Genomic DNA, 15,625 nt, shown 5'->3' on the forward strand with positions numbered 1-15,625 from the left:
CCCTAGCCCAGAACCAGTGTGCTTCGGTCATCAGTGCGTACACCCCAACACTGACACCCTAGCCCGGAACCAGTGTGCTACGGTCATCAGTGCGTACACCCCAACACTGACACCCTAGCCCGGAACCAGTGTGCTACGGTCATCAGTGCGTACACCCCAACACTGACACCCTAGCCCAGAACCAGTGTGCTTCGGTCATCAGTGTGTACGCCCCAACACTGACACCCTAGCCCAGAACCAGTGTGCTACAGTCATCAGTGCGTACGCCCCAACACTGACACCCTAGCCCGGAACCAGTGTGCTACGGTCATCAGTGCGTACACCCCAACACTGACACCCTAGCCCAGAACCAGTGTGCTTCGGTCATCAGTGTGTACGCCCCAACACTGACACCCTAGCCCAGAACCAGTGTGCTACAGTCATCAGTGCGTACGCCCCAACACTGACACCCTAGCCCAGAACCAGTGTGCTACGGTCATCAGTGCGTACGCCCCAACACTGACACCCTAGCCCGGAACCAGTGTGCTTCGGTCATCAGTGCGTACACCCCAACACTGACACCCCAGCCCAGAACCAGTGTGCTTCGGTCATCAGTGCGTACACCCCAACACTGACACCCTAGCCCGGAACCAGTGTGCTACGGTCATCAGTGCGTACACCCCAACACTGACACCCTAGCCCGGAACCAGTGTGCTACGGTCATCAGTGCGTACACCCCAACACTGACACCCTAGCCCGGAACCAGTGTACTACGGTCATCAGTGCGTACACCCCAACACTGAAACCCAAGCCCAGAACCAGTGTGCTTCGGTCATCAGTGCGTACACCCCAACACTGACACCCTAGCCCGGAACCAGTGTGCTACGGTCATCAGTGCGTACGCCCCAACACTGACACCCTAGCCCGGAACCAGTGTGCTACGGTGATCAGTGCGTACACCCCAACACTGACACCCTAGCCCAGAACCAGTGTGCTTCGGTCATCAGTGCGTACACCCCAACACTGACACTCTAGCCCGGAACCAGTGTGCTACGGTCATCAGTGCGTACGCCTCAACACTGACACCCTAGCCCGGAACCACTGTGCTTCGGTCATCAGTGCGTACACCCCAACACTGACACCCTAGCCCAGAACCAGTGTGCTTCGGTCATCAGTGCGTACACCCCAACACTGACACCCTAGCCCAGAACCAGTGTGCTTCGGTCATCAGTGCGTACGCCTCAACACTGACACCCTAGCCCGGAACCACTGTGCTTCGGTCATCAGTGCGTACACCCCAACACTGACACCCTAGCCCAGAACCACTGTGTTACGGTCATCAGTGCGTACACCCCAACACTGACACCCTAGCCCAGAACCACTGTGTTACGGTCATCAGTGCGTACGCCCCAACACTGACACCCTAGCCCAGAACCAGTGTGCTTCGGTCATCAGTGCGTACGCCCCAACACTGACACCCTAGCCCAGAACCAGTGTGCTTCGGTCATCAGTGCATACACCCCAACACTGACACCCTAGCCCGGAACCAGTGTGCTTCGGTCATCAGTGCGTACACCCCAACACTGACACCCTAGCCCAGAACCAGTGTGCTTCGGTCATCAGTGCGTACGCCCCAACACTGGCACCCTAGCCCAGAACCAGTGTGCTACGTTCATCAGTGCGTACACCCCAACACTGACACCCTAGCCCAGAACCAGTGTACTACGGTCATCAGTGCGTACACCCCAACACTAATACCCTAGCCCAGAACCAGTGTGCTACGGTCATCAGTGCATACACCCCAACACTGACACCCTAGCCCGGAACCAGTGTGCTACGGTCATCAGTGCGTACGCCCCAACACTGACACCCTAGCCCAGAACCAGTGTGCTTCGGTCATCAGTGCGTACGCCCCAACACTGGCACCCTAGCCCAGAACCAGTGTGCTTCGGTCATCAGTGCGTACACCCCAACACTGACACACTAGCCCAGAACCAGTGTGCTTCGGTCATCAGTGCGTACACCCCATCACTGACACCCTAGCCCAGAACCAGTGTGCTTCGGTCATCAGTGCGTACGCCCCAACACTGGCACCCTAGCCCAGAACCAGTGTGCTTCGGTCATCAGTGCGTACACCCCAACACTGACACACTAGCCCAGAACCAGTGTGCTTCGGTCATCAGTGCGTACACCCCAACACTGACACCCTAGCCCGGAACCAGTGTGCTTCGGTCATCAGTGCGTACACCCCAACACTGACACACTAGCCCAGAACCAGTGTGCTTCGGTCATCAGTGCGTACGCCCCAACACTGGCACCCTAGCCCAGAACCAGTGTGCTACGTTCATCAGTGCGTACACCCCAACACTGACACCCTAGCCCAGAACCAGTGTACTACGGTCATCAGTGCGTACACCCCAACACTAATACCCTAGCCCAGAACCAGTGTGCTACGGTCATCAGTGCATACACCCCAACACTGACACCCTAGCCCGGAACCAGTGTGCTACGGTCATCAGTGCGTACGCCCCAACACTGACACCCTAGCCCGGAACCAGTGTGCTACGGTCATCAGTGCGTACGCCCCAACACTGACACCCTAGCCCGGAACCAGTGTGCTACGGTCATCAGTGCGTACACCCCAACACTGACACCCTAGCCCGGAACCAGTGTGCTTCGGTCATCAGTGCGTACGCCCCAACACTGACACCCTAGCCCAGAACCACTGTGCTACGGTCATCAGTGCGTACACCCCAACACTGACACCCTAGCCCGGAACCAGTGTACTACGGTCATCAGTGCGTACGCCCCAACACTAATACCCTAGCCCAGAACCAGTGTGCTACGGTCATCAGTGCGTACACCCCAACACTGACACCCTAGCCCAGAACCAGTGTACTACGGTCATCAGTGTGTACACCCCAACACTGACACCCTAGCCCAGAACCAGTGTGCTACGGTCATCAGTGTGTACACCCCAACACTGACACCCTAGCCCGGAACCAGTGTGCTTCGGTCATCAGTGCGTACACCCCAACACCGACACCCTAGCCCAGAACCACTGTGCTACGGTCATCAGTGTGTACACCCCAACACTGACACCCTAGCCCGGAACCAGTGTGCTACGGTCATCAGTGTGTACACCCCAACACCGACACCCTAGCCCAGAACCAGTGTACTACGGTCATCAGTGCGTACACCCCAACACTGACACCCTAGCCCGGAACCAGTGTGCTACGGTCATCAGTGTGTACACCCCAACACTGACACCCTAGCCCAGAACCAGTGTGCTACGGTCATCAGTGCGTACGCCCCAACACTGACACCCTAGCCCGGAACCAGTGTGCTACGGTCATCAGTGCGTACACCCCAACACTGACACCCTAGCCCGGAACCAGTGTGCTTCGGTCATCAGTGCGTACGCCCCAACACTGACACCCTAGCCCGGAACCAGTGTGCTACGGTCATCAGTGCGTACACCCCAACACTGACACCCTAGCCCAGAACCAGTGTGCTACGGTCATCAGTGCGTACGCCCCAACACTGACACCCTAGCCCAGAACCAGTGTGCTTCGGTCATCAGTGCGTACGCCCCAACACTGACACCCTAGCCCGGAACCAGTGTGCTACGGTCATCAGTGCGTACGCCCCAACACTGACACCCTAGCCCGGAACCAGTGTGCTTCGGTCATCAGTGCGTACACCCCAACACTGACACCCTAGCCCGGAACCAGTGTGTTACGGTCATCAGTGCGTACACCCCAACACTGACACCCTAGCCCAGAACCAGTGTGCTACGGTCATCAGTGCGTACACCCCAACACTGACACCCTAGCCCAGAACCACTGTGCTACGGTCATCAGTGCGTACACCCCAACACTGACACCCTAGCCCAGAACCAGTGTGCTACGGTCATCAGTGCGTACACCCCAACACTGACACCCTAGCCCAGAACCAGTGTGCTATGGTCATCAGTGCGTATACCCCAACACTGACACCCTAGCCCAGAACCAGTGTGCTACGGTCATCAGTGCGTACACCCCAACACTGACACCCTAGCCCAGAACCAGTGTGCTACGGTCATCAGTGCGTACACCCCAACACTGACACCCTAGCCCAGAACCAGTGTGCTATGGTCATCAGTGCGTATACCCCAACACTGACACCCTAGCCCAGAACCAGTGTGCTTTGGTCATCAGTGCGTACACCCCAACACTGACACCCTAGCCCAGAACCAGTGTGCTATGGTCATCAGTGCGTATACCCCAACACTGACACCCTAGCCCAGAACCAGTGTGCTTTGGTCATCAGTGCGTACGCCCCAACACTGACACCCTAGCCCAGAACCAGTGTGCTATGGTCATCAGTGCGTACACCCCAACACTGACACCCTAGCCCGGAACCAGTGTGCTACGGTCATCAGTGCGTACACCCCAACACTTACACCCTAGCCCAGAACCAGTGTGCTACGGTCATCAGTGCGTACACCCCAACACTGACACCCTAGCCCAGAACCAGTGTGCTACAGTCATCAGTGCGTACGCCCCAAGACTGACACCCTAGCCCGGAACCAGTGTGCTACGGTCATCAGTGCGTACACCCCAACACTGACACCCTAGCCCAGAACCAGTGTGCTTCGGTCATCAGTGCGTACACCCCAACACTGACACCCTAGCCCAGAACCAGTGTGCTACGGTCATCAGTGCGTACGCCCCAACACTGACACCCTAGCCCAGAACCAGTGTGCTACGGTCATCAGTGCGTACACCCCAACACTGACACCCTAGCCCAGAACCAGTGTGCTACGGTCATCAGTGCGTACACCCCAACACTGACACCCTAGCCCGGAACCAGTGTGCTACGGTCATCAGTGCGTACACCCCAACACTGACACCCTAGCCCGGAACCAGTGTGCTACGGTCATCCGTGCGTACACCCCAACACTGACACCCTAGCCCGGAACCAGTGTGCTACGGTCATCAGTGCATACACCCCAACACTGACACCCTAGCCCGGAACCAGTGTGCTACGGCCATCCGTGCGTACGCCCCAACACTGACACCCTAGCCCAGAACCAATGTGCTCCGGTCATCAGTGCGTACACCCCAACACTGACACCCTAGCCCGGAACCAGTGTGCTACGGTCATCAGTGCGTACGCCTCAACACTGACACCCTAGCCCGGAACCACTGTGCTATGGTCATCAGTGCGTACACCCCAACACTGACACCCTAGCCCGGAACCAGTGCACTACGGTCATCAGTGCATACGCCCCAACACTGGAAGCCACAGACGAGACCAAAGAGGAATTCTACTCCAGCCTCGAACAATCCCTGTCCCGAGTCCCAACAGGCGACAAGCTGATCCTCCTTGGTGACTTTAACATCAGAGTTGGAAAGTACACAGACCTCTGGGAGGTGTGACCGGCAGAGAGGGGGTAGGAAAAGCCAACTCCAACGGTACCCTCCTCCTGACGAAATGCTCAGAACATGGCCTTGTCATAACCAACACCTTGTTCTGTCAGAGAGACAAGTACAAGGCTTCATGGCAGCACCCTCACTCCAAGCAGTGGCATCTGCTGGACTACGTCATCGTCCGAGCGCGGGACCGCAAGGACATCCGCATCACCCGCGCCATGACAGGAGCTGACGACTGCTGGACAGACCACCACCTAATCCGCTCTGTCATCTCCATCAATGTAGCCCCAAAACAGCAGCGGCAACAGAAACAGTGCCGCAGGAAAATCAATGCTGGAGCACTCAAAGACCCTGCTAAGAAAGCCCTATTCAGTCTGAGCCTCACACCCAACCTGACGACTCCCAGTGATGCAGAGACACAGTGTCCACAGCACCTGGTCTGCACTCAAGGCCTCCATAATCAGCACCTGTGAAGAGACGCTCGGTCACTCAACCAGGAAACACCAAGACTGGTTTGACAAGAATGACCAGGAGATCCAGGAGCTAATAAGCCGCAAGCACAAGGCATTCCTGATCTGGAAACAGCAACACAACTCAAGAGTAAGAAAGCAGCTCTACAGATGCCTGAAGGCCGAGGTCCAACAAAAAACTCGCGACCTAAAGAACAGGTGGTGGGTGGAGAAAGCGCAGGAGATCCAGCAGCCAGCCGACAACCACGGTGTGTGTGGATTCTTTAGCACAGTCAAGGCTGCCTATGGCCCAAGCACCCAAGGTCCTACCCCACTGCGGGCCAAGAATGGAGAGGTACACATCAAGGACAGGGTGCGCAGTCAGTGCCCGCTGGAAGGAGCACTTCGAAGATCTCCATAACCGAGACTCTGTCTTCGACGAGAGTGTCTTCAACTCCATCCCGCAGCATGCTACCCGCCACCATCTCAGCACAACCCAGCCCGGCATGAGGTTGAAAAGACCATCTGACAACTGAAGAACAACAAGACCTCAGGAGCAGATGGAATCCCTGCCGAGGCACTAAAGCATGGTGGAGAAGCACTACTGGTGCGAAGTCATGAACTCATTTCTCTTATCTGGAAGGAGGAGAGCATGACAGGGGATCTCAGAGATGTCGTAACTGTGACCATCTTCAAGAAAGGTGACAAGTCCGATTGCGGTAATTACAGAGGAGTTTCTCTGCTGTCTTCCACAGGGAAAGTCATCGCAAGAATCCTCCTCAATCGCCTTCTCCCAGTGGCTGAAGAGCTCCTCCCAGAGTCACCATGCGGATTCCATCCACTAAGGGGCACAATGGACATGATCTTCACCGCGCGCCAATTACAAGAGAAATACAGGGAACAGCACCAACCGCTGTACATGGCCTTCTTTGATCTCACAAAGGCCTTCGACACTGTCAACCATGAGGGATTATGGAGTGTCCTCCAATTCGGCTGCCCTCAAAAGTTTGTCACCATCCTCCGCCTGCTTCATGATGACATGCAAGCCATGATCCTGACCAATGGTTCAGCCACAGACCCAATTCATGTACGGACCGGGGTCAAGCAAGGCTGTGTCATTGCACCAATGCTCTTCTCAATCTTCCTTGTGGCAATGCTCCATCTCACCCTCAGTAAGCTCCTCGCTGGAGTGGAGCTAATTTACAAAACAATGGGAAACTGTTCAACCTCCGTCGCCTCCAGTCCAGATCCAAGGTCGTCCCTTCCTCTCTCATCGAATTACAGTATGCAGACAATGCTTGCGTCTGCGCTCACTCGGAGGTCGAACTCCAAACCATCGTTAACACCTTCACCGAAGCATATGAGGGCATGTCCAGCAAGGAGCTGTGTTGGGGCCTCAACTAATCACCCTATTTATTAATGACTTAGATGATGGGATAGAAAGCCACATATCCAAGTTGCTGATGACACAAAGATAGGTGGCATTGTAAGCAGTGTAGATGGAAGCATAAAATTACAAAGAGATATTAATTGATTAAGCGAATGGGCAAAACTGTGGCAAATGGATTTCAATGTAGGCAAATGTGAGGTCATCCACTTTGGACCTAAAAAGGATAGAACAGAGTACTTTCTAAATGGTGAAAAGCTAGAAACAGTGGAGGTCCAAAGAGACTTGGGGATCCAGGTGCATAGATCATTTAAATGTCATGAACAGGTACAGAAAATTTTGTATCCGTGTATTAATGGAGACACGGAATGCAGGAGTTGGTTTAACAGGTGTTTACTGAACAAAGTCTGGAGGTGAACTAAAAGATACAAGACGCTATACAGGCTTATATACCCAAGTGGTCACTACCGGTATTACAGTACACAGGGGCTCTTAAAGGTACATACACTACAATTCCTCCCCTTTTAGATAATTAGTACATAACATTTTAAGTAATCATTAATTAACATGTTTACAAGAACAATAATCTACACATTTGCTGCAGTTAATCAATTATAAGTCAGTCTCTCTGGAGGCTTCCTGACTCGGTCCGGATAATGCCTCGGTGGTGTAGTAGTTTTCGGTGGTGTAGTAGGTTCTTTTGGCAAGGTCGATTCGGCTTGAATGCCAGTGTCGGGTTCATCTGGCTCCAGTATCACCGGATCGGAGGTAGATACTATGGGTATCTCTGCTTCATCATTAGGCGTATAGAGTTGTGGTGTAGGTTGTCCCTTTTCGGATGACTCTATGATCTGGTCAGCATGGCGCCTTATTATGCTTTCTCCAATGTCCACGGTATACATCAGCGGTCCTAGTCATGTGCAAATAGTTCCAGGCTGCCATTTCTCGGTACGGTAGTCCCGGGCCAAAACTTGTTGACCTATCTGGAAGGTTCTAGTTGGCCTTTCATTCATGCCTTGAAATTGCCGGTTCTCTACGTCCCTTCTGATGTTTGGCTTGATCAAATCCAGCCGGCACCTTAGTCTTCTATTGAAAAACATCATGGCGGGAGTTTGGTTTGTAACCACATGTGTTGCATTCCTGTACGCAAACAAGAAGTTATCTACCTTATGTTGTAGATTTATGTCTTCATTACCCATGGCCTTTATGGCCTTCTTGAAGGTCTGGACAAACCTTTCAGCTAATCCATTGGTGGCGGGATGGTATGGGGCGGACGTGTAATGCTTAACCCCATTGTTTTTTAAGAACTTCCTGAATTCTTCGGACACAAATTGCAGTCCATTATCAGAACAGATCTGTTCAGGCAGCCCATTCCTGGCAAATATGGTCCTTAATACTGTGATGGTTTTTTCCGTGGTGGTGGAGGACATCTTTATTACCTCCGGCCACTTGGAGTGTGCATCCACTGCGATTAAGAACATTGAGTCCATAAATGGACCAGCAAAGTCGATATGTACCCTTTGCCATGGAGATGAGGGCCACTCCCATGGATGTAGAGGGGCTTGTGGTGGGGCGTTTTGGACCTTCTGGCATCCTAGACAGCTCTTGGTCATTTCTTCGGTGTCTCCATCGATACCTGGCCACCACACAAACGCTCTGGCTAGGTTCTTCATTTTCACTCCACCCAGATGCCCCTCATGAAGCTCCTTTAGCACTTTATCCTGGAGTTTGGGTGGAATCGCCACTCTGGATCCACACATCAAGGTTCCTCGGCACACTGACAGCTGTTCTCTTCTTTGCGAGAATGCTGGCAACAGTGGTTCGCCATGTGCTGGCCATCCCTTCACCGTTAAATCGTAGACTCATGAGAGAGTCGGGTCATTTCTCGTTTCCCTTTCAATGGTAGAATTTGTTACTGGTAGACATTCCACTATGGTTAAGTGGAACATCTCCACTGGGTCCACTGTAGGTGCCTCTTCTACCGTTGGCAACGGTAGGCGCAATAAACCGTCAGCATTCCCATGCTGTTTTGATCCTTTGTATTCTATGTCATATTGGTGTGCCCCTAGGAAAAGGGACCACCTCTGTAGCCTTTGCGCTGTCATAATGGGAACGCCCTTTTTAGGGTTGAATGTGGAGACGAGGGGTTGATGGTCAGTCAACAAGGTAAATTTTTGTCCGTGTAGGTAATGGTTGAATTTCTTCACTCCCCACACCAGGCTGAGTACTTCCCTGTCGATCTGGGCATAGTTACGCTCAGCTGAGTTCAATGAGCGTGACGCAAAAGCTATCGACCGCTCCGAGCCATCAGGGAATCTATGCGATAATACCACTCCTACGCCATAAGGGGATGCATCGCACGCCAGTCTGATTGGCAGTGATGGGTTGTAATGAGCCAACACTTCCTTGGACGTGATCAAGCCTTTGCATTTATGGAAGGCACGTTTACAGTCTTCGCTCCATTTCCAAATTACTCCCCTTTGTAGCAGTGCATTAAGAGGGTGCAGAACAGTTGACAAGTTCGGTAAAAATTTATGATAGTAATTTATCAATCCCAGGAACGACCTTAATTGTGAGACATTTTCAGGTGCTGGGGCTTTTATGACCGCTTCAATTTTTTCAGGTGACTTATGCAACGCTTCTTCGTTAATTATATGGCCACAATATGATATTTGTTTCTGGAAAAATTCGCACTTGGGGCAATTTGCTCGTAGGCCCCGTTCTCTCAGCCTAGTGAGCACCTGCTCCAAATTGGCAAGGTGCTCGTTGTCGTTTTCTCCTGTTACAAGGATGTCATCTAGGTAGCATTGAGTCCCCGGAATCCCTTGCAGGACTTGCTCCATAGCTCTTTGCCAGATAGCTGGAGCTGATGCTACTCCGAAAACCAGTCGATTGTACTGGTACAGGCCTTTGTGTGTGTTTATCGTGAGATACTTTTTAGAGGCCTCCTCAACCTCCATCTGTAGATATGCCTGTGCCAAGTCAATTTTGGTGAAACGTTTCCCTCCGGATAGTGAGGCGAAAATATCTTCTATCCTCGGAAGAGGATACTGTACCATGTGAAGGACCGGGTTTACAGTCACCTTGAAGTCCCCACAGATGCGAATTTTTCTCTGTTCTTCAGATTTATTATTATTCAACGTTTTCTTCATGACCGGGATGATGGGTGTTGCCCACTCGCTCCAATCTACCTTGGATAACACGCCTGCCTTTTCCAAATTCTCCAGCTCTGCCTCGACTGCTGGACGAATTGCGTATGGCACCGGCCTTGCCTTAAAAAACTTGGGAATTGCCGCATCTTCCACTTTTATTGAGGCGGTGACGCCTTTCAAGGTTCCTAGTTCCTGTTGAAACACTTCTTTGGCGTTGGCCAAGATGTCTTTTAATCGTTCAGGTATGACGTCATCATCATTTTTTTTCTTACTGGTCACCATCAGTGCCTGAATGGAGTGCCAGTCTAAACGTATCTTCCTGATCCATTCACGTCCCAACAGCGGTGGACCACCATCTTGCAGAACGTATAAATACAACTTCCGTATTTCCTTGCCGTTGTATACAACAGGCACCCTTATTTTCCCTCTGGGGTATACTTTCTGCCCCGTATATGTCTTCAAGATAATGGATGTGTCGTTCAAAGGTATATGCGGAAATAGCCGCTCGTAATCCCGTCGACTTATGACGTTCAGAGCTGATCCTGTATCTAGCTCCATTTTAACTGGGGACCCCGCTATCGTGAGGGTAACCCAAATGGTCTGGTAATCTTCTTTGGCAATGACATTATGTAATTTGAGACAGCTTAGTCTCTTGTTTCCGGAGTCGCTATCGCTCTTCTGGCCTTCGGAGCTACTATCCGTCATCATTTGTACCTTTCTGTACTTTTCCTTATTGATTTTTTTTCTGTCAGTGGATTTTTTGTTTCCAGATCGGCATACACGTGCAATGTGTCCCATCTTTCCGCATTGCCTGCATGCTTTGTCCTTGAACCAGCAGTCCCTCTGGTCATGGGTGGATCTGCCGCAGCAATAACATCTCTTGAAACCCTGTGTCATTTCATGGGTGCCGAAGTCCTGTGGCTTTTGCTGTATCTCTGCAGCTCCTCTTGCTGCTGCTTCGTATGATACAGCCACACTGAAAGCCTTGTCCAGTGTCAAATCTTTCTCAGAAAGTAGCCTTTTCTGTGTTCCTTCACTTAGGAGACCGCAGACGAATTTTTCTCGTAGAGAATCTGCCAGTCCTGCCCCGAATTGGCAGTGCTTTGACAGCTTTCTTAATTCAGTGAGGTAATTAGCATTACTTTCATTCTTGTGCTGATTCCTCCTGAAGAATTTGAATCGTTCCGCTATCAGCAGCGGTGTTGGGTTTAAGTGCTCCTGTAGGGTATCAACAATCTCCTTAAAATTCTTGTCCATCGGTTTGGCTGGAGTGAATAAGTTTCGTAACAGCCTGTATGTCCTTGCGCCCATCAGATTTAGAAGTACCAATGCCTTTTTATCATCCTCTACTTCATTCGCTGTGCAATATACCTCCACTCTTTCCACATATGTGGTCCAATCCTCTATATTACTATCGAAAGCAGTAATATTGCCAGTCTTAGGCATCCTGAAAATCAAAAATGGCGCCTCCCGCGCTTTCCTTTCTTCCCTGCCGAGAAAAAATGGTGCCTCCCGCGCTGTCCCGCCACTGCCGCTGTTGACGACGCTGTTCTCCGCAGTTTTTATTTACACAGATATTTTTAATAGTTGGAGGCTCGGTCCCGCCGGACTCTCTGGGACTTTTCCCTCCCTCTGCTTGGTCCGAACGCCGACCTGCTTTGCAGCGCCGGCCGTCTCCCGAGTGCTCCACCCTCCGTCTCTGTTTGCCTCCGCCTTCCGACTCGCTGCTCGGCCCCGCTGCAGAGCCACCCGATCGAGCCCCAGCCCGCCGCCCAGGAAGGATTAGTGCAGTACCTGCCACCAGCCCAGCTAGCTGGTGAAACCACAGTTTTTTTTTTCTTCGACCTTCGTCTGAGGAATCAATCTCCTTGAGGCGCTGCCGAATTGCAGGTAAGTCCGTTTCCAATTCGTCGCCACTGTTGTATCCATGTGTTAATGGAGACACGGAATGCAGGTGTTGGTTTAACAGGTGTTTACTGAACAAAGTCTGGAGGTGAACTAAAAGATACAAGACGCTATACAGGCTTATATACCCGAGTGGTCACTACCGGTATTACAGTACACAGGGGCTCTTAAAGGTACATACACTACAAAAATAATCAAAAAGGCTAATGGAATGCTGGCCTTTATATCTCGAGGACTAGAATACAAGTGGGTAGAAGTTACACTACAGCTATACAAAGCCCTGGTTAGACCACACCTGGGGTACTGAGAGCAGTTCTGGGCACCACACCTTGGGAAGGATATGCTGGCCTTGGGAGGAGTGCAGCATAGATTTACCAGAATGATACCCGGACTTCAGGGGTTAAATTACAAGGAGAGATTAACAATTTAGGGTTGTATTTCCTGGAATTTAGAAGGTTAAGGGTTGATTTGATTGGTAGCAAAATACTGCAGATGTTGGAAATCCGAAATAACAACAGAAAATGCTGGAAAAACTCAGCAGGTCAGGCAACATCCGTGGAGAGAAATTTGAGTTGACGTTTCGGGTTGGACCCTTCTTCAAAACTGGAAAGAAAAGAAACTAGATCGGAGGCAGGGCTGCGATCGGACAAAAGAATAAAAGAAACAAAAGAAGTAAAAGAGATTAGAAGCTAGACGAGATGGTAATAGGCTGGGATTAGGTGTAAAGTGTACTGGCAGGGCAAAAGATAGCTGCCAGGTGTGAGAGAGAAACAAAAGGAAATGGGGGGGGGGGGAAAGGAATGGAACAATTACAAGAGAAAATGAAATGGGGGCCGAGCTTATGATCTGAAATTGTTGAACTCGATATTGAGTCCGGAAGGCTGCAGACTGCCTAATCGGAAGATGAGGTGCTGTTCCTCGAGTTTACGTTGAGCTTCCGTGGAACAATACAAGAGGCCAAGGACGGTGAGGTCCGAGTGGGAATGGAGCGGTGAATTAAAATGACAGGCGACCGGGAAGGGTCCAACCCGAAACGTCAACTCAAATTTCTCTCCACGGATATTGCCTGACCTGCTGAGTTTTTCCAGCATTTTCTGTTGTTATTATGGTTGATTTGATTGAAGTTTTCAAGATACTAAGGGGAACTGATAGAGAGAAACTATTTCTGCTGGTTGGGGATTCTAGGACTAGGGGGCAGAATGTAAAAATTAGAGCCAGACCTTTCAGGAGTGAAGTTAGGAAATACTTCTACACACAAAAGGTGTTAGAAGTTTGGAACTCTCTCCCACAAACAGCAGTTGATGCTCGGTCAATTGTTAATTTTAAATCTGGGATTGATAGATTTGTGTTAACCAAAGGTATTAAGGACTATGGGGTAAAGGCGGGTATATGGAGTAAGATCTCATTGAATGGTGGGCAGGCTCGAGGGGCTGAATGGTGTTATTAACATCCTGTTCCTATATTGCCAAGCTCTGGAATTCCCTCCCTAAACCTCTCCATCTCTCTTTCCTACTTTAAGATGCCCCTTAAAATCTACCTCTTTGACCAGGATTTTGGTTACCTGCCCTAATACAGGAAACTCTTTGGTATCCGGCACCGACGGGACCGGGATGGTGCCGGTTGATTAAAAATTCCGGATGACGGAGAGAGTTATCTACCAAGGCTACTTTTAACAAACAAAAATTTTAAAAAATCAAGAAATGTGCAGTATACAGTAATTGGGTACTCACCTACAGAATGTTGTGTTAAATGGATGGTAGAAGATGCTTGATTTAGTACAGTACTGCCAGTTGAGGGTAATCCATAACTCTTTAATTACTTAACATTAAAACAAAACTTATACAGTAAACAGAAAAATGGCAGATCGGAAGAGACTACCGGCAGCGTGGGAGAGTCAGACTCCTGTTATTGAGGTGTTCCGACTTCCGATAGCGTCAAGAGGCTGAGTAGTGGCAGTTTGGAGAACTACCCCCACTGACTAACTCGGCCACCGCGGGAGACTCGGACTCGGCAACATTTCCGGTTATTGAGGCGTTGTTTTCGGAGTGTGAATTTTGCCGGTTAATAGCAAATTCCGGATATTTAGGTGCCGTTTAAACGAGAGTTTCCTGTATCTCCTTATATGACTCACTGTCAAATTTTGTTTGAAAACGTTCCTGTGAAGCAACATGGGATGTTTTATTAGTTAGAGGCACTATATAAATGCAAGTTATTGTTGTTGCCTGTGACACCAAATCCTGTGACCATTTACACTTTGAGACCAAATCGAGGTACCATTTACACTGTGGCACCAAATCCAGGGACCACTTACACTGAGACACCAAATCCAGGGACCACTTACACTGTGACACCAAATCCAGGGACCACTTACACTGAGACACCAAATCCAGGGACCACTTACACTGAGACACCAAATCCAGGGACCACTTACACTGTGGCACCAAATCCAGGGACCACTTACACAGAGACACCAAATCCAGGGACCACTTACACAGAGACACCAAATCCAGGGACCACTTACACAGAGACACCAAATCCAGGGACCACTTACACTGAGACACCAAATCCAGGGACCACTTACACTGTGGTACCAAATCCAGGGACCACTTACACAGAGACACCAAATCCAGGGACGACTTACACTGTGGTACCAAATCCAGGGACCACTTACACTGAGACACCAAATCCAGGTGATTATAAATGGGAATCAGAGAGCCTCAGTGTGGAGAATGGTCATGGTGGTGAAACCAGCTCTAGTGAGGGTGAAAGGCGGGTAATGGATGAAGATATGATGGTGGAATCAGATGGGGACTGGTGGGGCCTGGTGACAGGTTATTGTCAGAAACACTTTTCAGGCAGGCTGATGACTGGATGTAATCTGTACAATACCTGGATCCACCTGTTCTTGTCCCCAAATCCCAAAGTCTAATGTCCCTGATGTCTTTTTCTGTGAGAATTGTAGAGATGTGAAAGAAGGGAAAGTATCCAGCTCCAGCCAGAAAGAATGTTCCTTGAATGAACAATTCATGAGGCTGTTTTGTGACTCGTCTGCGTGAGGTTAAAAAACATGAAATGGAAACGGACGCGTCCAGTGACACTGGCGTTGTCAATAGTGGTTTCTAACCTTAATCACAATCTCCTAAGCCTAATATCCTATCGGCTACCCGCAAGCACTGACCCCAATCCTAACCAATAACCACTAATTGTAATGTATGTGCCTTTAAGACAGAACTACTTTTACAGCTCCTGTATACTGTAGTACCGGCAGTGACCACACCTGTATATAAGCTTTGCGCATGCCTCTGTACCCCCAGTCTTGAGACTACCCTCCTCCAG

General features: G+C 50.5%; 1 pseudogene; it reads left to right on the plus strand.

Annotated features, from left to right (window-relative positions):
• Positions 1–15,345, plus strand: part of LOC147118600 (uncharacterized) — a 69,904-nt pseudogene extending 54,559 nt beyond the window's left edge.
• Positions 15,346–15,625: the final 280 nt, after the last annotated feature.

Source organism: Somniosus microcephalus, chromosome 4 (assembly GCF_052327205.1).
Source record: "Somniosus microcephalus isolate GS21.2 chromosome 4, FLI_Smic_1.0, whole genome shotgun sequence".
Lineage (NCBI taxonomy): Eukaryota > Metazoa > Chordata > Chondrichthyes > Squaliformes > Somniosidae > Somniosus > Somniosus microcephalus.